The sequence below is a fragment of the Sorex fumeus genome, unplaced genomic scaffold (assembly GCF_029834395.1).
Source record: "Sorex fumeus unplaced genomic scaffold, SorFum_2.1 ptg000001l, whole genome shotgun sequence".
NCBI lineage: Eukaryota > Metazoa > Chordata > Mammalia > Eulipotyphla > Soricidae > Sorex > Sorex fumeus.
In genome coordinates, this window is record NW_026606058.1 from 9,564,071 (window position 1) to 9,587,657 (window position 23,587).

The following is a 23,587-nucleotide window of genomic DNA, read 5'->3' on the forward strand; positions in this document are numbered from 1 at the left end:
AACCAAAAAAAAAAAAAAAAAAAAAGATTGAATCTGCCATCTTGGATCTCTGCACCTGGTGTAACTCCCATAGTACAGTCTTTGGCATAAGTTAAATAACATATTCCCCATTCAGATGCCATGTAATTTTGAATTGATAGGCCATACAAATACAAACTAACTGTGGCTAGTCAGTAACTTGTAGCTAAATATCAGATAAGCATTAACATAGAACTCTGAAAGGGAAGGGGAAAAAATACGATAAAAAGAATGGAATTTTAAACTATCACACAGTATTTAATCACCTTTATGGGGAAAAAGTGATTAGGGAAAAAAAGTGAATAGAAAATAGAAAAGACAGGAGTATTTTGAAATGTTTACTAATTACCATAAATATATTTGTAATTGAGGTAACTGCTATAACTTCAAGCCCCATTCGTATCCTTTTTTGTTTTTCACAGTAAGCGTTCCAGGTATCTTCGTTAAACCCATAATTAAAATAATCAGAAAGGTCAGCGCCTAAAAAGAAGACACAACTTTTGTATGCAAGTATTTCAATCCTATTTTTATGCAGCAAATAAAATATAAAAATGTAAATGATAAGTTCTATAAGTATAAATACTTCTTCAAATTTTACTAGTTCTCCCGATTATTACTCTAGCACCACAAAACTATGTTTTTAATGAAATTTCCTTTATAAATGGCATTATAAGAAAATACTATGCTATGCAAGACTAATATAATGCTAAGCTACTGTTACAATTTAGCAACACAGGTCATTACTGCGAATTATGCTTAGGACATTTATAATGACATTTACAAAAATCCTATGAATACTATTGATACTGAAAGTTAGGTACTTCTCTAATGACTTTAATACAAAACATCTTTTAAAAATCTGCAATCCAGAGAGATAAGTCAAAGAACTAGAATGAATGCTTTGAATATAGATGCCCAGGTTTGATCACAAGCACACAGGTAACCAGTCATTGCCAGCAGACCTCAAGCACCATCAGGTGTTCCCAAGAAAAATCCAGTCCTCTTCTGCTGGGGAAACAGCTCGAGTATTAGAGCACATGCTCAGTGGCCTGGAGCACACTCCCGGGTACCACAATGTTCATCCCAGAAGACTGAGCATCACACACACTGAGTGCCCCAGGACCTTGAGGGTCACTGAGGCTGGTCCCAGGGAGGGGTATGGAGTCATTTATCATCTTACCAGGTTTACACCATGGTTTATCTTCAAAAGAATCCAAATCTACCTCCAAGAGTGGAACTCCATTAATACTTCTAGGTGCATCGAGCTCTACCCCTTTGACTTTTGTTCCTTTTTTAACAAATACAAAATAGAGAAAGAATGGCATGAGCAAGATACTGAGAGAAAAACAGAAAACACCATTTTACTAGTGATAGCTCTCAATAAAACAAAGGCTTCAATGAGAACATTAGAGTCAGGCATACTATAGGAATAAGCACGTTATCAATAACAGTAAGTTTAAACTTTAGGGAAGAAACTCTAAGATAAAGTGTATGGATTAGGAACTTGTTAACTCATTCAAATAAATTCCTGTACCAATATGTACCAATAACTTCCAGGTGTTAAATCCCTTTTTATATGCTGTGAACTATAACAGGTCTTACAGGGTTGTACAAACAAGTTAAAATCAAAAGAGGGAAAGAAACCTCGTGACCCACAAACTCTACAAATACGTATTCTCTTACAAAGCCTTTCACAGAGAAAAGTTTCCCCATCCTTGAGACACAAGTTTAAACGACTCTCTTGAATTGAACTGAAGCACTCTTCAGATCACCTGTGATAGCTACTATAGTCTGTACGTTATTCAGGCATAGTCATTACTTTCCTACTGATGCACTGGCAAATACAAATTTTACCTGTAGTTCCATAAACTCTTCCTCCTGTCTTGATATTAAGATTCACTGGTGCTTTTCCGTAACTCCTAAGAACAACAAAAATTATTCTGATAATCCTGAACTAAACAAAAATAGCAATATACTCCATGTATACAAGTTATACATATATAGACTGACATTGACTAACATGTTTTAAAAAAGTGGGTGTGGGGGAGGGTTCCGAAGTGCTGATTAGGGGACCTAAGGGTCCCTTCCTGCCATTACTGTGGTCGGCAGTTCAATGCCTGGGTCTGAGAATGCAATGTTCTTCAAGCACTGCAGTACCAAGGATTATCTAGAGTACCCCAGTTGTGCTCAGAGACCTTCAGAGCCAATTCAGCAATGCTCGGGGGACCAGGTGGTGTTGGGGATCAAACTAAACTGGTTACAGGCAAATCAAGTGACTTAACTCGCTGTACTATTTCTCTGACCCCTAGGGGGGAAAAAGTCTTAATTTTTTGTCACTTATTAAACAAAAAATTAAAAAAAAAAACAGATATTCTGGGATCAAGAAAGATAGTGCTGAAGGCCTTCAAAAGTACCCCCAGATGTGTCCTTGGAAGCACCTGAGCACGACTGGAACAATACGACCACATACATTGGCCCTCAAATTAAACCACCTACCATTGGGCTGAGAATCACTCGCAGTGAGGCCTGGGCCACCTGAACAAAGGGAGGACTCTTCCACAAAAGAAACAATTACATCTTATATGTTTGGGTTAGGGCACATACATAATATGAGCATGACCTGGGCATCATCCCCAACACAATCTGACCCCTCGCACACTGCCAGATTATTATCCAGGGGTCCCAAGCACTGTCACTGCTGCTCAAACAGCCAAGAATCAACAGGAGGAAATCCCCAAGGGCAAGGGGGCCCTGGAGCAACACCTGGCAGGCCTATCCCTAAAAAAATTCATTCCAGGCCATTAGCACTGAACACCACTTAGGAAGCCACCCCACTCCCCAATTCTCCCATGCCCCCCCAAAAGGGGGTCTTAAAAGTTGAATGTTTTTTTCTTCAAAAACCTACCTGCCAGTACATGTCCCACTGTTACACACTTCCCAAGAAACTAAGCTGGTCAAGGGAAAGTAGCACTGTAGCACCGTCCTCCCGTTGTTTATCGATTTGCTCGAGTGGGCACCAGTAACGTCTCACAACAAATTGGGAGACTTGTTCTTACTGTTTTTGGCATATTAAATACATCACAGGTAGCTTGCCAGACTTTACCCTGGGGGCGAGATACTCTCGGGCGGAGGAATCGAACCCAGGTCGCCATGTTGGCCACATGCAAGGCAAACGCCTTACCCACTGTGCTGTCACTCCAGCCCTAAAGCGTAAGTAACACATTTATATATACATCTTGTCCTCATTTCCTTGCCTCCTACTTAATTCAGTAGTCAGCAATCCTGTAAGAAAGAAGTAATAAGAAATAGTCCTTGTTTTATAATCCAGTGATCTCCTTTAGGCTCTCACTGCATTCAATACTGTTAGTAGATCGTCTTTCAAATACATGGACTACTTTTGTCCATAAAATAAATTCATAAAATGAAATCAATCTAAACCAAAACCAGAATGTGGTTGTTGGTGTAAGTGGTTAATGACGGAGAGAAAACAATAGGGAACAGGTTTCTAGAATGCGAGTACCATTCCATATCCTGATCTGCGTGGAAGTTACATGAAAACGAAACACTTGTAAAGATGAACTCAATTTCAATTAACGTAGTAAAATATACCTGAAAACAGAGGGAAAAGCTAAAATTTGGAGCCAGAACCCCATTCACATTCAAGGTTTAGCCAATATTACTTATGTGATTTTGGCCTAAGACCTGTATACATTTTCCTTAACAGTAATTTAGATAGCCACGAAGTGCTAGATCCCACATACCTGGGAGTCCAAAGGAATTTCAAGCAAGTATGTGAAAGTATTTCATTTTAACATGAATCTCCCACATTGACCAGATCAGTTATATTTTCAATTAACGTCTCGACAAGCCGTGAAGCCATTGAGTTCTCCAAGTTACCCATAATTCTGTTTAGTACTCAAAAGTATCTTCTTTATCCCCCCATTTTAACTTAGATCAAAGAATATAACATGGATTCACAGTCAGCCTTCTAGAGAGGTCTGTGCTAATGGACCCCTCCCTCACTTTCCACTTACCTCTCCACCCTCTACAGCCCAACTCTGCAACTTTCATCCACAAAAACTGTCTCTCCACAGCTCTTTTTCATGGTCATTTTCACTCATCCCCTCCTGATAATTCTTTTCAAAATTTTTTGGATGTTTCACAATCATCAGTTTGCTCCTGGCCGAATTCCACTATCCGGATAAGTCTCATCCAGAAATTAATTTTGAAAAACTCCAGCATGCAGGTTTTGTGATTGAAATCTCCAGCTTTCATGAGGTCAGGGAGGGTTCCCTCCCTCCATGTATCCCTGTTCTTCTGGAAGCCCGGCAGGAACACCTCCAGCGCCATGTGAGCTCTCTCACAGGCCATGATCCAGAATAAATTAGAATAACAAACTTAGAAATAAATCTTGAAAGAGATCAAGAATTTCTCTCGGATCCTGCACAAGGCTGAGTCATCCAGAGGCAACCCAGAGAGGAACGGGTGAATCCCCACGTCCACCCAAACAGAGTGCCAGCAGCCAAAAACCTCCACATTCCACAATCAGCTTTCAGAGATCGGGCACAGACTACCCTCTGTGCTTCTGGAAGCCCAGCCGTCAGGCCTATGCCCCAAAGCCACCAGTTAAGAATTTCACTCCATCTGTTACTCCGTCAACACTTTTGGACACCCTGGAGTGTGTGGATGCAATTCTGGCTACGCAACATCTCTAACTCTGTAACACTGTTAAGCCAGAAGTAGCACACCAGACTGGATGGTATGTAATATGAAAGGCAACCAATTTCAATTGACAAAATCTATATACAGAAGGCTTTACCTGTAACGTCTTAGTAATCTCTTACACAAGGTTTAAGGGCTCCATGGTGAGATAGAAGAATCTTCACTACCGGGGCTGGAGCAAAAAAGCAAACAAAGAAAAAATTCACAATCTTTCTTCTAAGGAAACAGTTTTTGATCATCCTTTTATCAAATTATTTATAACGAGCAATGTAAAATAAATAATAGTGGGTCTCCTATGGGGGCACGTTCAAGTGGTAGTTGGGAAAATTGGAAATAATGGTGGTGAGAAGGTGCAATGGTGGTGGACTGGTGTTGGAATATTAAATGTCTGTAATTAATGACTAAAAATCTGTTTTTTTTTTATTTTGCTTTTTGGGTCACACCCGGCGATGCACAGGGGTTACTCCTGGCTCTGCACTCAGGAGTTACTCCTGGCGGTGCTCAGCGGACCATATGGGATGCTGGGAATCGAACCTGGGTGGGCCCCATGCAAGGCAAACGCCCTGCCCGCTGTGTTATCTCTGCAGCCCCTAAAAATCACGGATTTAGGATTTAGTCACGGTCCTCCCGCTATTCATCGCTTTGCTCGAGCGGGCCCAGTAGCGTCTCCATCGGAGACTTTGTTGTTACTGTGTCTGGCATATCGAATACGTCACGGGCAGCTTGCCAGGCTCTGCCGTGCAGGCGAGATACTCTTGGCAGCTTGCCGGGCTCTCCGAGAGGGGCGGAGGAATCGAACTCGGGTCGGCCATATTGGCCGCTTGCAAGGCAAACGCCTTACTGCTGTGCTATCTCTCCAGCCCCTAAAAATCATTTTAAATTATTTTTTTAAAAAAATATACTATCAAGTTACACTGTATGCAGAGATTCAAGATAGGAGATTTAGTCTTTTTTTAAGTGAATTTTCATAAATTATCTTCTTCAGCAGGGAAGCTGCTGGCTTACTCTGGATTCAGCATCTCACGCAGACAGCAATTCAAAGCTACAGAAAAATCTGGAACGAACTCTGAAATATAGTTTTAAAATACGTTTTAAAATATTTTAAAACTTCGGGGCCAGATAGATAGCACAGCAGGTTAGGCACTTGCCTTGCACACAGTTGATTAGGGTTGGATCCCTGACACCCCGTATGGTCCCTAAAACTCAACAGGAAGGATCCTTGAGCACAGAGATAGGAGCAAGCCCTGAGCACAGCTGGGTGTGGCTCCAACCCTCACCCCTGCTAAAAATGTATTTTTTTAAGGATCGGTTCCAGAGTAACACCTGAATATCTCTGGGTGTGCTCCTACTCCCCCAAACTAAAGAAACAAGCCATAGAGAGTTTAAAAATAAAAGCCTTCTGATTTTTTAAAAATCAATTCACTTAATCACTTAACTTCCCGTTAGTCGTCGATTTGCTCGAGCGGGCGCCAGTAACGTCTCCATTTGTCCCTGTCGCGTGCTAGTGTAGCCCAATGGCATCTCTTCGCTCCGGGAACATGGAGGGCCTCAAACCGATCGTTCATGATCTTGACAAAGAAGTCTGACCATCTGGTAGGTGGGCGGCCACGCGGTCTCTTGACATCCCGTGGAATCCAATCAGTAACAGCTCTAGTCCAACGGTCGTCTTTAAATCTCATTACGTGACCAGCCCATCTGATTTTCGACACCTTGGCAAATGAGACAGCGTCCCTGATCCTTGATCGTCGACGGATGTCAGAACTCCGGATTCGTTCTCTCATTTGAGTGAAACGTGATATTCCAAGCATAGCTCTTTCTATTCTTCTTTGGGAGACCTGAATGGCGTTCTCATCCTGTTTGCGTAGGGCCCAGGTCTCTGAGGCATATGTTAATGCAGGAAGAACAGTGGAATCAAAGAGATGTGCCCGGAGCCGGAGGTTCTTCGTCCTCTTAGCTATTTCTTCGACGTTCTTGAAGGCGTTCCAAGCCGCTCTCTTCCTCCTGCGCAGCTCGGGTGCCAGGTCATTTGTCATGTTGACCTCTCGACCTAGGTACACATAGCTGTTGCATTCGGAGATGGTCGTTCCATTGAGAGCGAATGGGGCGTCAGGAACAAGGCTGTTTCTCATAAACATTGTCTCATAAACATTGTCTTCGTAAGATTCAGCTGTAGTCCCACCTTTCCACACTCACGGTCAAAGTCGGCCAGCATTTGAGCCGCTTGGCTGATGTTTGGTGTTATTAAAACAATGTCATCAGCAAAGCGGAGGTGGTGTAGTTGCCGACCATCTATCTTCACTCCCATTCCTTCCCATTCCAGTCGTCGCATGATGTTCTCGAGGGTGGCACTGAAGAGTTTTGGTGAAATGGTATCACCCTGCCGCACCCCTCTCTTGACATCAACGATCACTTCTTTGTAGAATGGTGAGATCCTGGTAGTGAATCCGCAATACAGCTCACGGAGGATCCTGATGTATTGGGCTTGAATGCCCTGATTGGCTAGGGCTTCAATGACCGCTTCCGTCTCAACAGAATCAAAGGCCTTCTTTAAATCAATGAACGTTAAGCAGAGCGGCATCTTGAACTCCCGAGAAACCTCAATTAAAAAACTGAATTAAAAATATTAAAATCCTAGAGCTAAGAAAATAGCTCAAATAAAAGCACATGCCTAACATGTCAGATCTTGTACCATGAATACCACTGAAAGTATCCCCAACACTACCAGTTTTGGGCCTTATTTTAAAATATATACATATATAACATACATAAAAAAACAAAACTCAAGATTGGAAGAATACAAGCTGCAATTTAATAGTTTCTAAATCTAAAAATTTGTAGCACTCATTTTACAAAAACACTTTCAGTCCTAGAATTACAAATTACTGATTCCATGCAACTTTTATAATTCAATTCACCATTAGGAAGGAAATGTTTTCCATGGCTAAGTATTTTTTGAGACATAAATAACAAAGAATTTGTTTTAGGTGTTCAACATGACTTGACATACATATACATACATATATGTATGTATATAAACTGCAAAATGCTGATCACAGCAATTTAACATTCATCATCACAGTTTTCATTTTCTTCTTATAAGAATGTTTAAGATGTACAACTTTTAGTAACTGAAAGTAAGACTTAAATAAGAATGCTTTCATATCATGATATGATAAAAAATGTAAAACCAACAGAATCTATCACTAACGTCTTAATAATGGCACCCCGTTTTTGATACAGGACTGTTAGTTAAAGAAGTAAAGGATGTATTTCAGTGGGAGAGCACATGCTTCACATGTATGTGGTCCTGGGATCAATTCCCTGCACCATAAGACTTGAAATTGAAAATTTAAAAACTTACCCATATTGTGGTGCTCCCGTTATAATGTCTCCGATAGTGACATGAACATCATCCTCATCATCATCACTGTCACTATCATATTCAGTTTCAGTCACTTTCTGTACCAACATAAACAGTAATAAAATAGATTCAATAATGCACCTTCAACATGAATAACTGAAACAGTAACCAATTTGTTTCATCTATGGGTTTAGAGTTATGAAACCAATGTTTCCATTTCTTCTTTGTAAATTTAATGTTTTAAAAACTAAAAAAGAGTGATAGAAATGTGAAAAGAGGCTGTCAAGAAGTTTTTGTATGACAAACTAATGTATCTTTATGCGTAAAGCTTTCTCTCTTGCAAAAAGGATCTAAGGGAATGTGCTAAGATATCCAGCAGATAGAACCATAAAAAGTAGGCATTTGAAGAACTTTTGGCAAAAGGAATGTGAAGATAAGAGTGAAAAATTAATTATGGAGCTGGAGCCATAGCATTGCAGGGAGGGCATTTGCCTTGCGCACGGCTGACCCTGGACTCGATTACCAGCATCCCATATGGTCCCTGAGCACTGCCAGGAATAATTCCTGAGTGCAGAGCCAGTGCATCAGCAGGTGTGCCCCGAAAAGAAAAAAAAATTAATCATACTAGGCACAGTGTTAGGTTAAAAAGCAACAAAATGTTACCAAAGAGCTCACCAGTCATGGCATTCATTTATATCTTAGAAGAGGTCTTGCCACAAAATGACCGGGAATATATTTTATCTGAAAAATGAAAAAACATCAGCATACTTAGGAAATCTCTTAGGAAAGTGTTATTCTGGCTCTAAACAGCTATTTTGTCCATAGTATCCTTTTGGTTAACTTTAAAAAAAAGGACCATTTAAACCAGTATTTATCAATAAGAGACGGTATGAGACCAGGATGTTCCAAGGGGCAACGGCAGAATTCCCATGGGTGGGAGAAAGCAGGAGACTAGAGGACCATTAGCAGGAGAGGGCAGGCCACCAGGCCACACGTGGAAAAAAAGGCTGGAAGGGGCCAGAGTCTGAAAAAGACGGAAAACCATGAACCTGGGAAAAACATTTTTACCAGGACAAGTTTAATCCTGCAGAGTACCAATCTCTTTCTCTCATAGAAATAATTGGTAAAGGTAAAGGCCCTCCCGTTGATCGTCGATTTGCTCGAGCGGGCCCAGTAACGTCTCCATTGGAGACTGTGTTGTTACTGTGTCTGGCATATCGAATACTCTCGGCAGCTTGCCGGGCTCTCCGAGAGGGGCGGAGGAATCGAACTCGGGTCAGCCATGTTGGCCGCTTGTAAGGCGAACGCCCTACCCACTGTGCTATCGCTCCAGCCCAGAAATAATTGAATATATTAAAATCTTCAAAAGACCATGGTAAAATAATCCTGCAAAACATCACTTTGAAGGTGAATGAGGTCAGAGACCAACATACAAAATAACATCTTGCTTAAAAACAAAACCAAAAAAGCCAATTATTTCTTAAAAGAACTGTGATCATCTAACAGGTTCAGAACTCAAATGAAAGCAATAAACCTCTGCACACACTCTATTTCATCTGAACACCTTCCCACTATTTCTTTTCACTGTGCATCAAATAAAAATACCTGACAGCGAGATTGTGCAGGATACTCCAAAGTCTAGCTAAATGTAGACTTTCTTCTTAACTAGAAATCTACAGATTTTAAATACGGAAGCGACTGAATTCCAAAGCCTTATGTTACTGGTTTAGGAACACCATTTTCAGCAGCTTCCTCTTCAATTCCAGATGGAGGACTGGCACTACAAATAAAAACAAGTACACGTGTCTGTGGTTACTTTCGGGCAAGTGCCCGACTGTCGTCGGGCAAGAGGCGCCCTTTTCCGCAGGTGCGTCCACGCAAACTGGCCCTCGGGAAAGGAGCCGTTGGCGGGGCGGGGCGGCGCCGTCCCCGGGGCGATGGGCGAAGCGCTGAGGACGGGAGGGCGGTGCGGGCAGCTCGGAGGCCGGGGAGGGCGTCCCGGCCGGGGGCCGCGAGGACAGAGCAAGGCTTCGCGGCAGGAGCGCCGGGGAGCACCGGGCGGCAGGTACCGGCGGCGGCAGCGGGGGCAGCGGCGGCGGCAGGCACGTGGTGAGGCGCGCGCGGCGCGGCTTGTGCGCACGCGCAGCGGCGACCCAGCGGCGCGGCGGCGGCGACCTGAGCCTGACTGCGCCTGCGCGCGGCCGAGGCCCCGCCCCCCCCCAAGAGATCCCGCCCCGCCTCGCAGGGAGGCTTTCTCGCCCGCTGAAAAGGAAAGAAAGAAAAGGAAAGAAAGGAAAGAGAGAAAAGGAAAGGAAAGAAAAGGAAAGAAAGGAAAGAAAAGGAAAGAAAGGAAAGAAAGGAAAGGAAAGAAAAGGAAAGAAAGGAAAGAGAGAAAAGGAAAGAAAGAAAAGGTAAAAAGGAAGCCCCCATGGGCAAAGCAAGAGGGATTTGCAGAGGGCGGGTGGGGGGGGAGGCGCAGCGGACGCGGACGCGGGCGAGAAAGCCTCGCTGCGAGGCGGGGCGGGATCTCTTGGGGGCGGGGCCTCGGCCGCGCGCAGGCGCAGTCAGGCTCAGGTCGCCGCCGCCGCGCCGCTGGGTCGCCGCTGCGCTTGCGCACAAGCCGCGCTGCGCGCGCCTCACCATGTGCCTTTCGCCGCCGCCCCCGCCTCCGCCCCCGCCCCCGACCCCGCTGCCGCCGCCGGTACCTGCCGCCCGGTGCTCCCCGGCGCTCCTCCCGCGAAGCCTCGCTCTGTCCTCGCGGCCCCCGGCCGGGACGCCCTCCCCGGCCTCCGAGCTGCCCGCACCGCCCTCCCGTCCTCAGCGCTTCGCCCCGCGCCCCGGGAACGGCGCCGCCCCCGCCCCGCCAACGGCTCCTTTCCCGAGGGCCAGTGCGCGTGGACGCACCTGCGGAAAAGGGCGCCTCTTGCCCGACAGTCGGGCACTTGCCCGAAAGTAACACAGACACGTGTACTTGTTTTTATTTGTAGTGCCAGTCCTCCATCTGGGATTGAAGAGGAAGCTGCTGAAAATGGTGTTCCTAAGCCAGTAACATAAGGCTTTGGAATTCAGTCGCTTCCGTATTTAAAATCTGTAGATTTCTAGTTAAGAAGAAAGTCTACATTTAGCTAGACTTTGGAGTATCCTGCACAATCTCGCTGTCAGGTATTTTTATTTGATGCACAGTGAAAAGAAATAGTGGGAAGGTGTTCAGATGAAATAGAGTGTGTGCAGAGGTTTATTGCTTTCATTTGAGTTCTGAACCTGTTAGATTATCACAGTTCTTTTAAGAAATAATTGGCTTTTTTGGTTTTGTTTTTAAGCAAGATGTTATTTTGTATGTTGGTCTCTGACCTCATTCACCTTCAAAGTGATGTTTTGCAGGATTATTTTACCATGGTCTTTTGAAGATTTTAATATATTCAATTATTTCTATGAAAGAAAGAGATTGGTACTCTGCAGGATTAAACTTGTCCTGGTAAAAATGTTTTTCCCAGGTTCATGGTTTTCCATCTTTTTCAGACTCTGGCCCCTTCCAGCCTTTTTTTCCACGTGTGGCCTGGTGGCCTGCCCTCTCCTGCTAATGGTCCTCTAGTCTCCTGCTTTCTCCCACCCATGGGAATTCTGCCGTTGCCCCTTGGAACATCCTGGTCTCATACCGTCTCTTATTGATAAATACTGGTTTAAATGTTCCTTTTTTTTAAAAGTTAACCAAAAGGATACTATGGACAAAAGAGCTGTTTAGAGCCAGAATAACACTTTCCTAAGAGATTTCCTAAGTATGCTGATGTTTTTTCATTTTTCAGATAAAATATATTCCCGGTCATTTTGTGGCAAGACCTCTTCTAGATATAAATGATTGCCATGACTGGTGAGCTCTTTGGTAACATTTTGTTGCTTTTTAACCTAACACTGTGCCTAGTATGATTAATTTTTTTTTCTTTTCGGGGCACACCTGCTGATGCACTGGCTCTGCACTCAGGAATTATTCCTGGCAGTGCTCAGGGACCATATGGGATGCTGGTAATCGAGTCCAGGGTCAGCCTGGACTCGATTAAAAACAAGTACACATGTCTGTGGTTACTTTCGGGCAAGTGCCCGACTGTCGGGCAAGAGGCGCCGTTTTCCGCAGGTGCGTCCACGCGCACTGGCCCTCGGGAACGGAGCCGTTGGCGGGGCGGGGGCGGCGCCGTTCCCGGGGCGCGGGGCGAAGCGCTGAGGACGGGAGGGCGGTGCGGGCAGCTCGGAGGCCGGGGAGGGCGTCCCGGCCGGGGGCCGCGAGGACAGAGCGAGGCTTCGCGGGAGGAGCGCCGGGGAGCACCGGGCGGCAGGTACCGGCGGCGGCGGCGGCAGCGGGGGCGGCGGCGGCGGCAGGCACGTGGTGAGGCGCGCGCGGCCCGGCTTGTGCGCACGCGCAGCGGCGACCCAGCGGCGCGGCGGCGGCGACCTGAGCCTGACTGCGCCTGCGCGCGGCCGAGGCCCCGCCCCCAAGAGATCCCGCCCCGCCCCGCAGGGAGGCTTTCTCGCCCGCTGAAAAGGAAAGAAAGGAAAGAGAGAAAAGGAAAGGAAAGAAAAGAAAGGAAAGAAAAGGAAACAAAAGGAAAGAAAGGAAAGGAAAGAAAAGGAAAGAAAGGAAAGAGAGAAAAGGAAAGAAAGAAAAGGTAAAAAGGAAGCCCCCATGGGCAAAGCAAGAGGGATTTGCAGAGGGCGGGTGGGGGGGAGGCACAGCTGACGGGGACGCGGGCGAGAAAGCCTCGCTGCGAGGCGGGGCGGGATCTCTTGGGGGGCGGGGCCTCGGTCCCGCGCAGGCGCAGGCGCAGTCAGGCGCAGGTCGCTGCCTCCGCGCCAGTGGGTCGCAGCTGCGCGTGCGCAAAAACTGCGCCGCGCGCGCCGAACCAGGTCCCCGCTGCCGCCGCCGGCATGTGGGAGCCCCATCACCCCACATGGTCCCCAACGCCCGCCAAGAGTGGTTCCACGCAGGCAGAGTGTGGCCCCAAAACTAAACTTCATAAAGCAATTCTGGGGGGCCGGAGTGAGAGCACAGTGGGGAGGGCGTTTGCCTTGCACGTGGCTGACCCAGGTTCGATTCCCAGCATCCCACAGGGTCCCCCGAGCACCGCCGGGTAATTCCCGAGCGCAGAGCCGGGAGGAAGCCCTGAGCGTCGCCGGGTGTGACCCCCCAAAAAGCAAAACAAAATAAAGTAATTCTGAGAGTGCGGATTAACCGGTTTCCGTCTTATAGATAAGGACCCTCAGGAAAGGAGCCGTTGGCGGGGCGGGGGCGGCGCCGTTCCCGGGGCGCTGGGCGAAGCGCTGAGGACGGGAGGGCGGGGCGGGCAGCTCAGAGGCTGGGGAGGGCGTCCCGGCCAGGGGACGCGAGGACAGAGCGAGGCTTCGCGCGAGGAGCGCCGGGGAGCACCGGGTGGCAGGTACCGGCGGCGGCAGCGGGGGCGGCGGCGGCGGGGGCGGCGGAGGCGGCGAAAGGCACCTGGTGAGGCGCGCGCAGCGCGGCTTGTGCGCACGCGCAGCGGCGACCCAGCGGCGCGGCGGCGGCGACCTGAGCCTGACTGCGCCTGCGCGCGGCCGAGGCCCCGCCCCCAAGAGATCCGCCCCGCCTCGCAGCGAGGCTTTCTCGCCCGCGTCCGCGTCCGCTGCGCCTCCCCCCCCACCCGCCCTCTGCAAATCCCTCTTGCTTTGCCCATGGGGGCTTCCTTTTTACCTTTTCTTTCTTTCCTTTTCTCTCTTTCCTTTCTTTCCTTTTCTTTCCTTTCCTTTCTTTCCTTTTCTTTCCTTTCTTTCCTTTTCTTTCCTTTCCTTTTCTCTCTTTCCTTTCTTTCCTTTTCTTTCTTTCCTTTTCAGCGGGCGAGAAAGCCTCCCTGCGAGGCGGGGCGGGATCTCTTGGGGGCGGGGCCTCGGCCGCGCGCAGGCGCAGTCAGGCTCAGGTCGCCGCCGCCGCGCTGCTGGGTCGCCGCTGCACGTGCGCACAAGCCGTGCCGCGCGCGCCTCACCACGTGCCTGCCGCCGCCGCCCCCGCTGCCGCCGCCGGTACCAGCCGCCCGGTGCTCCCCGGCGCTCCTCCCGCGAAGCCTCGCTCTGTCCTCGCGGCCCCCGGCCGGGACGCCCTCCCCGGCCTCCGAGCTGCCCGCACCGCCCTCCCGTCCTCAGCGCTTCGCCCATCGCCCCGGGGACGGCGCCGCCCCCGCCCCGCCAACGGCTTCTTTCCCGAGGGCCAGTGCGCGTGGACGCACCTGCGGAAAAGGGCGCCTCTTGCCCGACAGTCGGGCACTTGCCCGAAAGTAACCACAGACACGTGTACTTGTTTTTATTTGTAGTGCCAGTCCTCCATCTGGAATTGAAGAGGAAGCTGCTGAAAATGGTGTTCCTAAACCAGTAACATAAGGCTTTGGAATTCAGTCGCTTCCGTATTTAAAATCTGTAGATTTCTAGTTAAGGAGAAAGTCTACATTTAGCTAGACTTTGGAGTATCCTGCACAATCTCGCTGTCAGGTATTTTTATTTGATGCACAGTGAAAAGAAATAGTGGGAAGGTGTTCAGATGAAATAGAGTGTGTGCAGAGGTTTATTGCTTTCATTTGAGTTCTGAACCTGTTAGATTATCACAGTTCTTTTAAGAAATAATTGGCTTTTTTGGTTTTGTTTTTAAGCAAGATGTTATTTTGTATGTTGGTCTCTGACCTCATTCACCTTCAAAATGATGTTTTGCAGGATTATTTTACCATGGTCTTTTGAAGATTTTAATATATTCAATTATTTCTATGAAAGAAAGAGATTGGTACTCTGCAGGATTAAACTTGTCCTGGTAAAAATGTTTTTCCCAGGTTCATGGTTTTCCGTCTTTTTCAGACTCTGGCCCCTTCCAGCCTTTTTTTCCACGTGTGGCCTGGTGGCCTGCCCTCTCCTGCTAATGGTCCTCTAGTCTCCTGCTTTCTCCCACCCATGGGAATTCTGCCGTTGCCCCTTGGAACATCCTGGTCTCATACCGTCTCTTATTGATAAATACTGGTTTAAATGTTCCTTTTTTTTAAAAGTTAACCAAAAGGATACTATGGACAAAAGAGCTGTTTAGAGCCAGAATAACACTTTCCTAAGAGATTTCCTAAGTATGCTGATGTTTTTTCATTTTTCAGATAAAATATATTCCCGGTCATTTTGTGGCAAGACCTCTTCTAGATATAAATGATTGCCATGACTGGTGAGCTCTTTGGTAACATTTTGTTGCTTTTTAACCTAACACTGTGCCTAGTATGATTAATTTTTTTTTCTTTTCGGGGCACACCTGCTGATGCACTGGCTCTGCACTCAGGAATTATTCCTGGCAGTGCTCAGGGACCATATGGGATGCTGGTAATCGAGTCCAGGGTCAGCCGTGCGCAAGGCAAATGCCCTCCCTGCAATGCTATGGCTCCAGCTCCATAATTAATTTTTCACTCTTATCTTCACATTCCTTTTGCCAAAAGTTCTTCAAATGCCTACTTTTTATGGTTCTATCTGCTGGATATCTTAGCACATTCCCTTAGATCCTTTTTGCAAGAGAGAAAGCTTTACGCATAAAGATACATTAGTTTGTCATACAAAAACTTCTTGACAGCCTCTTTTCACATTTCTATCACTCTTTTTTAGTTTTTAAAACATTAAATTTACAAAGAAGAAATGGAAACATTGGTTTCATAACTCTAAACCCATAGATGAAACAAATTGGTTACTGTTTCAGTTATTCATGTTGAAGGTGCATTATTGAATCTATTTTATTACTGTTTATGTTGGTACAGAAAGTGACTGAAACTGAATATGATAGTGACAGTGATGATGATGAGGATGATGTTCATGTCACTATCGGAGACATTATAACGGGAGCACCACAATATGGGTAAGTTTTTAAATTTTCAATTTCAAGTCTTATGGTGCAGGGAATTGATCCCAGGACCACATACATGTGAAGCATGTGCTCTCCCACTGAAATACATCCTTTACTTCTTTAACTAACAGTCCTGTATCAAAAACGGGGTGCCATTATTAAGACGTTAGTGATAGATTCTGTTGGTTTTACATTTTTTATCATATCATGATATGAAAGCATTCTTATTTAAGTCTTACTTTCAGTTACTAAAAGTTGTACATCTTAAACATTCTTATAAGAAGAAAATGAAAACTGTGACGATGAATGTTAAATTGCTGTGATCAGCATTTTGCAGTTTATATACATACATATATGTATGTATATGTATGTCAAGTCATGTTGAACACCTAAAACAAATTCTTTGTTATTTATGTCTCAAAAAATACTTAGCCATGGAAAACATTTCCTTCCTAATGGTGAATTGAATTATAAAAGTTGCATGGAATCAGTAATTTGTAATTCTAGGACTGAAAGTGTTTTTGTAAAATGAGTGCTACAAATTTTTAGATTTAGAAACTATTAAATTGCAGCTTGTATTCTTCCAATCTTGAGCTTTGTTTTTTTATGTATGTTATATATGTATATATTTTAAAATAAGGCCCAAAACTGGTAGTGTTGGGGATACTTTCAGTGGTATTCATGGTACAGGATCTGACATGTTAGGCATGTGCTTTTATTTGAGCTATTTTCTTAGCTCTAGGATTTTAATATTTTTAATTCAGTTTTTTAATTGATTTTTAAAAAATCAGAAGGCTTTTATTTTTAAACTCTCTATGGCTTGTTTCTTTAGTTTGGGGGAGTAGGAGCACACCCAGAGATATTCAGGTGTTACTCTGGAACCGATCCTTTAAAAAATATATATTTAGCAGGGGTGAGGGTTGGAGCCACACCCAGCTGTGCTCAGGGCTTGCTCCTATCTCTGTGCTCAAGGATCCTTCCTGTTGGGTTTTAGGGACCATACGGGGTGTCAGGGATCCAACCCTAATCAACTGTGTGCAAGGCAAGTGCCTAACCTGCTGTGCTATCTATCTGGCCCCGAAGTTTTAAAATATTTTAAAATGTATTTTAAAACTATATTTCAGAGTTCGTTCCAGATTTTTCTGTAGCTTTGAATTGCTGTCTGCGTGAGATGCTGAATCCAGAGTAAGCCAGCAGCTTCCCTGCTGAAGAAGATAATTTATGAAAATTCACTTAAAAAAAGACTAAATCTCCTATCTTGAATCTCTGCATACAGTGTAACTTGATAGTATATTTTTTTAAAAAAATAATTTAAAATGATTTTTAGGGGCTGGAGAGATAGCACAGCAGTAAGGCGTTTGCCTTGCAAGCGGCCAATATGGCCGACCCGAGTTCGATTCCTCCGCCCCTCTCGGAGAGCCCGGCAAGCTGCCAAGAGTATCTCGCCTGCACGGCAGAGCCTGGCAAGCTGCCCGTGACGTATTCGATATGCCAGACACAGTAACAACAAAGTCTCCGATGGAGACGCTACTGGGCCCGCTCGAGCAAAGCGATGAATAGCGGGAGGACCGTGACTAAATCCTAAATCCGTGATTTTTAGGGGCTGCAGAGATAACACAGCGGGCAGGGCGTTTGCCTTGCATGGGGCCCACCCAGGTTCGATTCCCAGCATCCCATATGGTCCGCTGAGCACCGCCAGGAGTAACTCCTGAGTGCAGAGCCAGGAGTAACCCCTGTGCATCGCCGGGTGTGACCCAAAAAGCAAAATAAAAAAAAAACAGATTTTTAGTCATTAATTACAGACATTTAATATTCCAACACCAGTCCACCACCATTGCACCTTCTCACCACCATTATTTCCAATTTTCCCAACTACCACTTGAACGTGCCCCCATAGCAGACCCACTATTATTTATTTTACATTGCTCGTTATAAATAATTTGATAAAAGGATGATCAAAAACTGTTTCCTTAGAAGAAAGATTGTGAATTTTTTCTTTGTTTGCTTTTTTGCTCCAGCCCCGGTAGTGAAGATTCTTCTATCTCACCATGGAGCCCTTAAACCTTGTGTAAGAGATTACTAAGACGTTACAGGTAAAGCCTTCTGTATATAGATTTTGTCAATTGAAATTGGTTGCCTTTCATATTACATACCATCCAGTCTGGTGTGCTACTTCTGGCTCAACAGTGTTACAGAGTTAGAGATGTTGCGTAGCCAGAATTGCATCCACACACTCCAGGGTGTCCAAAAGTGTTGACGGAGTAACAGATGGAGTGAAATTCTTAACTGGTGGCTTTGGGGCATAGGCCTGACGGCTGGGCTTCCAGAAGCACAGAGGGTAGTCTGTGCCCGATCTCTGAAAGCTGATTGTGGAATGTGGAGGTTTTTGGCTGCTGGCACTCTGTTTGGGTGGACGTGGGGATTCACCCGTTCCTCTCTGGGTTGCCTCTGGATGACTCAGCCTTGTGCAGGATCCGAGAGAAATTCTTGATCTCTTTCAAGATTTATTTCTAAGTTTGTTATTCTAATTTATTCTGGATCATGGCCTGTGAGAGAGCTCACATGGCGCTGGAGGTGTTCCTGCCGGGCTTCCAGAAGAACAGGGATACATGGAGGGAGGGAACCCTCCCTGACCTCATGAAAGCTGGAGATTTCAATCACAAAACCTGCATGCTGGAGTTTTTCAAAATTAATTTCTGGATGAGACTTATCCGGATAGTGGAATTCGGCCAGGAGCAAACTGATGATTGTGAAACATCCAAAAAATTTTGAAAAGAATTATCAGGAGGGGATGAGTGAAAATGACCATGAAAAAGAGCTGTGGAGAGACAGTTTTTGTGGATGAAAGTTGCAGAGTTGGGCTGTAGAGGGTGGAGAGGTAAGTGGAAAGTGAGGGAGGGGTCCATTAGCACAGACCTCTCTAGAAGGCTGACTGTGAATCCATGTTATATTCTTTGATCTAAGTTAAAATGGGGGGATAAAGAAGATACTTTTGAGTACTAAACAGAATTATGGGTAACTTGGAGAACTCAGTGGCTTCACGGCTTGTCGAGACGTTAATTGAAAATATAACTGATCTGGTCAATGTGGGAGATTCATGTTAAAATGAAATACTTTCACATACTTGCTTGAAATTCCTTTGGACTCCCAGGTATGTGGGATCTAGCACTTCGTGGCTATCTAAATTACTGTTAAGGAAAATGTATACAGGTCTTAGGCCAAAATCACATAAGTAATATTGGCTAAACCTTGAATGTGAATGGGGTTCTGGCTCCAAATTTTAGCTTTTCCCTCTGTTTTCAGGTATATTTTACTACGTTAATTGAAATTGAGTTCATCTTTACAAGTGTTTCGTTTTCATGTAACTTCCACGCAGATCAGGATATGGAATGGTACTCGCATTCTAGAAACCTGTTCCCTATTGTTTTCTCTCCGTCATTAACCACTTACACCAACAACCACATTCTGGTTTTGGTTTAGATTGATTTCATTTTATGAATTTATTTTATGGACAAAAGTAGTCCATGTATTTGAAAGACGATCTACTAACAGTATTGAATGCAGTGAGAGCCTAAAGGAGATCACTGGATTATAAAACAAGGACTATTTCTTATTACTTCTTTCTTACAGGATTGCTGACTACTGAATTAAGTAGGAGGCAAGGAAATGAGGACAAGATGTATATATAAATGTGTTACTTACGCTTTAGGGCTGGAGTGACAGCACAGTGGGTAAGGCGTTTGCCTTGCATGTGGCCAACATGGCGACCTGGGTTCGATTCCTCCGCCCGAGAGTATCTCGCCCCCAGGGTAAAGTCTGGCAAGCTACCTGTGATGTATTTAATATGCCAAAAACAGTAAGAACAAGTCTCCCAATTTGTTGTGAGACGTTACTGGTGCCCGCTCGAGCAAATTGATAAACAACGGGAGGACGGTGCTACAGTGCTACTTTCCCTTGACCAGCTTAGTTTCTTGGGAAGTGTGTAACAGTGGGACATGTACTGGCAGGTAGGTTTTTGAAGAAAAAAACATTCAACTTTTAAGACCCCCTTTTGGGGGGGCATGGGAGAATTGGGGAGTGGGGTGGCTTCCTAAGTGGTGTTCAGTGCTAATGGCCTGGAATGAATTTTTTTAGGGATAGGCCTGCCAGGTGTTGCTCCGGGGCCCCCTTGCCCTTGGGGATTTCCTCCTGTTGATTCTTGGCTGTTTGAGCAGCAGTGACAGTGCTTGGGACCCCTGGATAATAATCTGGCAGTGTGCGAGGGGTCAGATTGTGTTGGGGATGATGCCCAGGTCATGCTCATATTATGTATGTGCCCTAACCCAAACATATAAGATGTAATTGTTTCTTTTGTGGAAGAGTCCTCCCTTTGTTCAGGTGGCCCAGGCCTCACTGCGAGTGATTCTCAGCCCAATGGTAGGTGGTTTAATTTGAGGGCCAATGTATGTGGTCGTATTGTTCCAGTCGTGCTCAGGTGCTTCCAAGGACACATCTGGGGGTACTTTTGAAGGCCTTCAGCACTATCTTTCTTGATCCCAGAATATCTGTTTTTTTTTTAAATTTTTTGTTTAATAAGTGACAAAAAATTAAGACTTTTTTCCCCCTAGGGGTCAGAGAAATAGTACAGCGAGTTAAGTCACTTGATTTGCCTGTAACCAGTTTAGTTTGATCCCCGACACCACCTGGTCCCCCGAGCATTGCTGAATTGGCTCTGAAGGTCTCTGAGCACAACTGGGGTACTCTAGATAATCCTTGGTACTGCAGTGCTTGAAGAACATTGCATTCTCAGACCCAGGCATTGAACTGCCGACCACAGTAATGGCAGGAAGGGACCCTTAGGTCCCCTAATCAGCACTTCGGAACCCTCCCCCACACCCACTTTTTTAAAACATGTTAGTCAATGTCAGTCTATATATGTATAACTTGTATACATGGAGTATATTGCTATTTTTGTTTAGTTCAGGATTATCAGAATAATTTTTGTTGTTCTTAGGAGTTACGGAAAAGCACCAGTGAATCTTAATATCAAGACAGGAGGAAGAGTTTATGGAACTACAGGTAAAATTTGTATTTGCCAGTGCATCAGTAGGAAAGTAATGACTATGCCTGAATAACGTACAGACTATAGTAGCTATCACAGGTGATCTGAAGAGTGCTTCAGTTCAATTCAAGAGAGTCGTTTAAACTTGTGTCTCAAGGATGGGGAAACTTTTCTCTGTGAAAGGCTTTGTAAGAGAATACGTATTTGTAGAGTTTGTGGGTCACGAGGTTTCTTTCCCTCTTTTGATTTTAACTTGTTTGTACAACCCTGTAAGACCTGTTATAGTTCACAGCATATAAAAAGGGATTTAACACCTGGAAGTTATTGGTACATATTGGTACAGGAATTTATTTGAATGAGTTAACAAGTTCCTAATCCGTACACTTTATCTTAGAGTTTCTTCCCTAAAGTTTAAACTTACTGTTATTGATAACGTGCTTATTCCTATAGTATGCCTGACTCTAATGTTCTCATTGAAGCCTTTGTTTTATTGAGAGCTATCACTAGTAAAATGGTGTTTTCTGTTTTTCTCTCAGTATCTTGCTCATGCCATTCTTTCTCTATTTTGTATTTGTTAAAAAAGGAACAAAAGTCAAAGGGGTAGAGCTCGATGCACCTAGAAGTATTAATGGAGTTCCACTCTTGGAGGTAGATTTGGATTCTTTTGAAGATAAACCATGGTGTAAACCTGGTAAGATGATAAATGACTCCATACCCCTCCCTGGGACCAGCCTCAGTGACCCTCAAGGTCCTGGGGCACTCAGTGTGTGTGATGCTCAGTCTTCTGGGATGAACATTGTGGTACCCGGGAGTGTGCTCCAGGCCACTGAGCATGTGCTCTAATACTCGAGCTGTTTCCCCAGCAGAAGAGGACTGGATTTTTCTTGGGAACACCTGATGGTGCTTGAGGTCTGCTGGCAATGACTGGTTACCTGTGTGCTTGTGATCAAACCTGGGCATCTATATTCAAAGCATTCATTCTAGTTCTTTGACTTATCTCTCTGGATTGCAGATTTTTAAAAGATGTTTTGTATTAAAGTCATTAGAGAAGTACCTAACTTTCAGTATCAATAGTATTCATAGGATTTTTGTAAATGTCATTATAAATGTCCTAAGCATAATTCGCAGTAATGACCTGTGTTGCTAAATTGTAACAGTAGCTTAGCATTATATTAGTCTTGCATAGCATAGTATTTTCTTATAATGCCATTTATAAAGGAAATTTCATTAAAAACATAGTTTTGTGGTGCTAGAGTAATAATCGGGAGAACTAGTAAAATTTGAAGAAGTATTTATACTTATAGAACTTATCATTTACATTTTTATATTTTATTTGCTGCATAAAAATAGGATTGAAATACTTGCATACAAAAGTTGTGTCTTCTTTTTAGGCGCTGACCTTTCTGATTATTTTAATTATGGGTTTAACGAAGATACCTGGAACGCTTACTGTGAAAAACAAAAAAGGATACGAATGGGGCTTGAAGTTATAGCAGTTACCTCAATTACAAATATATTTATGGTAATTAGTAAACATTTCAAAATACTCCTGTCTTTTCTATTTTCTATTCACTTTTTTTCCCTAATCACTTTTTCCCCATAAAGGTGATTAAATACTGTGTGATAGTTTAAAATTCCATTCTTTTTATCGTATTTTTTCCCCTTCCCTTTCAGAGTTCTATGTTAATGCTTATCTGATATTTAGCTACAAGTTACTGACTAGCCACAGTTAGTTTGTATTTGTATGGCCTATCAATTCAAAATTACATGGCATCTGAATGGGGAATATGTTATTTAACTTATGCCAAAGACTGTACTATGGGAGTTACACCAGGTGCAGAGATCCAAGATGGCAGATTCAATCTTTTTTTTTTTTTTTTTTGGTTTTGACTTTTTGGGTCACACCCAGCGATGCACAGGGTTTACTCCTGGCTCTGCACTCAGGAATTACCCATGGCGGTACTCAGGGGACCATCTGGGATGCTGGGAATCGAACCTGGGTCAGCCGCGTGCAAGGCAAATGCCCTACCCGCTGTGCTATCGCTCCAGCCCCAGATTCAGTCTTTTTTAAAGGTGAATTTTAGTAAATTATCCTTGGTTGCTCTCATTTTTTGTTCTTGAGTCTTCTCCTATGCCACTACTCAAGGGACAAGATTAAAGTGGAAATAGCTTCTCTGTTTCCCAAACCTTCAGCTTCCTGGTGACCTACAAGTTTGCTGATTGTTGTTTCATCTCCACTTTTGCAAGCATGTGAATTTGTACCCTATTATACTAACAAATGCAAAGTAAAGTTCTTGCTCTATGTTGTGATTTTATTTTGAGTCATAGTCTATGTTTGTTTGTTGGATATAAAAGTTCTTCCAACAGGTTATGCTATTATATAGACCATAATATAATCTATCAAAATTGGAGGCTTAAATTTTCCTTGTTGTTTTTTTTAACAATGGTAAGGAAAATGGCAATCTGAATATCTCTATAACTTTGAATGTTGTATGTATTGCAGTTTGGGCATTCTTTAAGAAAAGAGTCTCTTAAAAATTGTGGATTTACTATTATTTACAATGACTAGAAA

General features: G+C 44.4%; 2 long non-coding RNA genes across 2 annotated transcripts; one reads left to right on the top strand and one right to left on the bottom strand.

Moving 5' to 3' along the window:
* Positions 1-270: 270 nt before the first annotated feature.
* On the bottom strand, positions 271-13,951 carry LOC130030748 (uncharacterized). The gene is made up of 6 exons (XR_008793476.1): positions 13,818-13,951; positions 8,102-8,199; positions 4,838-4,912; positions 1,873-1,937; positions 1,199-1,306; positions 271-498 (listed from the first exon to the last, which is right to left on the bottom strand). It is a non-coding gene; the product is annotated as an uncharacterized LOC130030748 (long non-coding RNA).
* Positions 12,639-22,634, top strand: LOC130030811 (uncharacterized). Its single transcript, XR_008793532.1, has 6 exons — positions 12,639-12,759; positions 15,889-15,986; positions 17,993-18,067; positions 20,968-21,032; positions 21,599-21,706; positions 22,407-22,634. It is a non-coding gene; the product is annotated as an uncharacterized LOC130030811 (long non-coding RNA).
* The last annotated feature ends 953 nt before the right edge of the window (positions 22,635-23,587 follow it).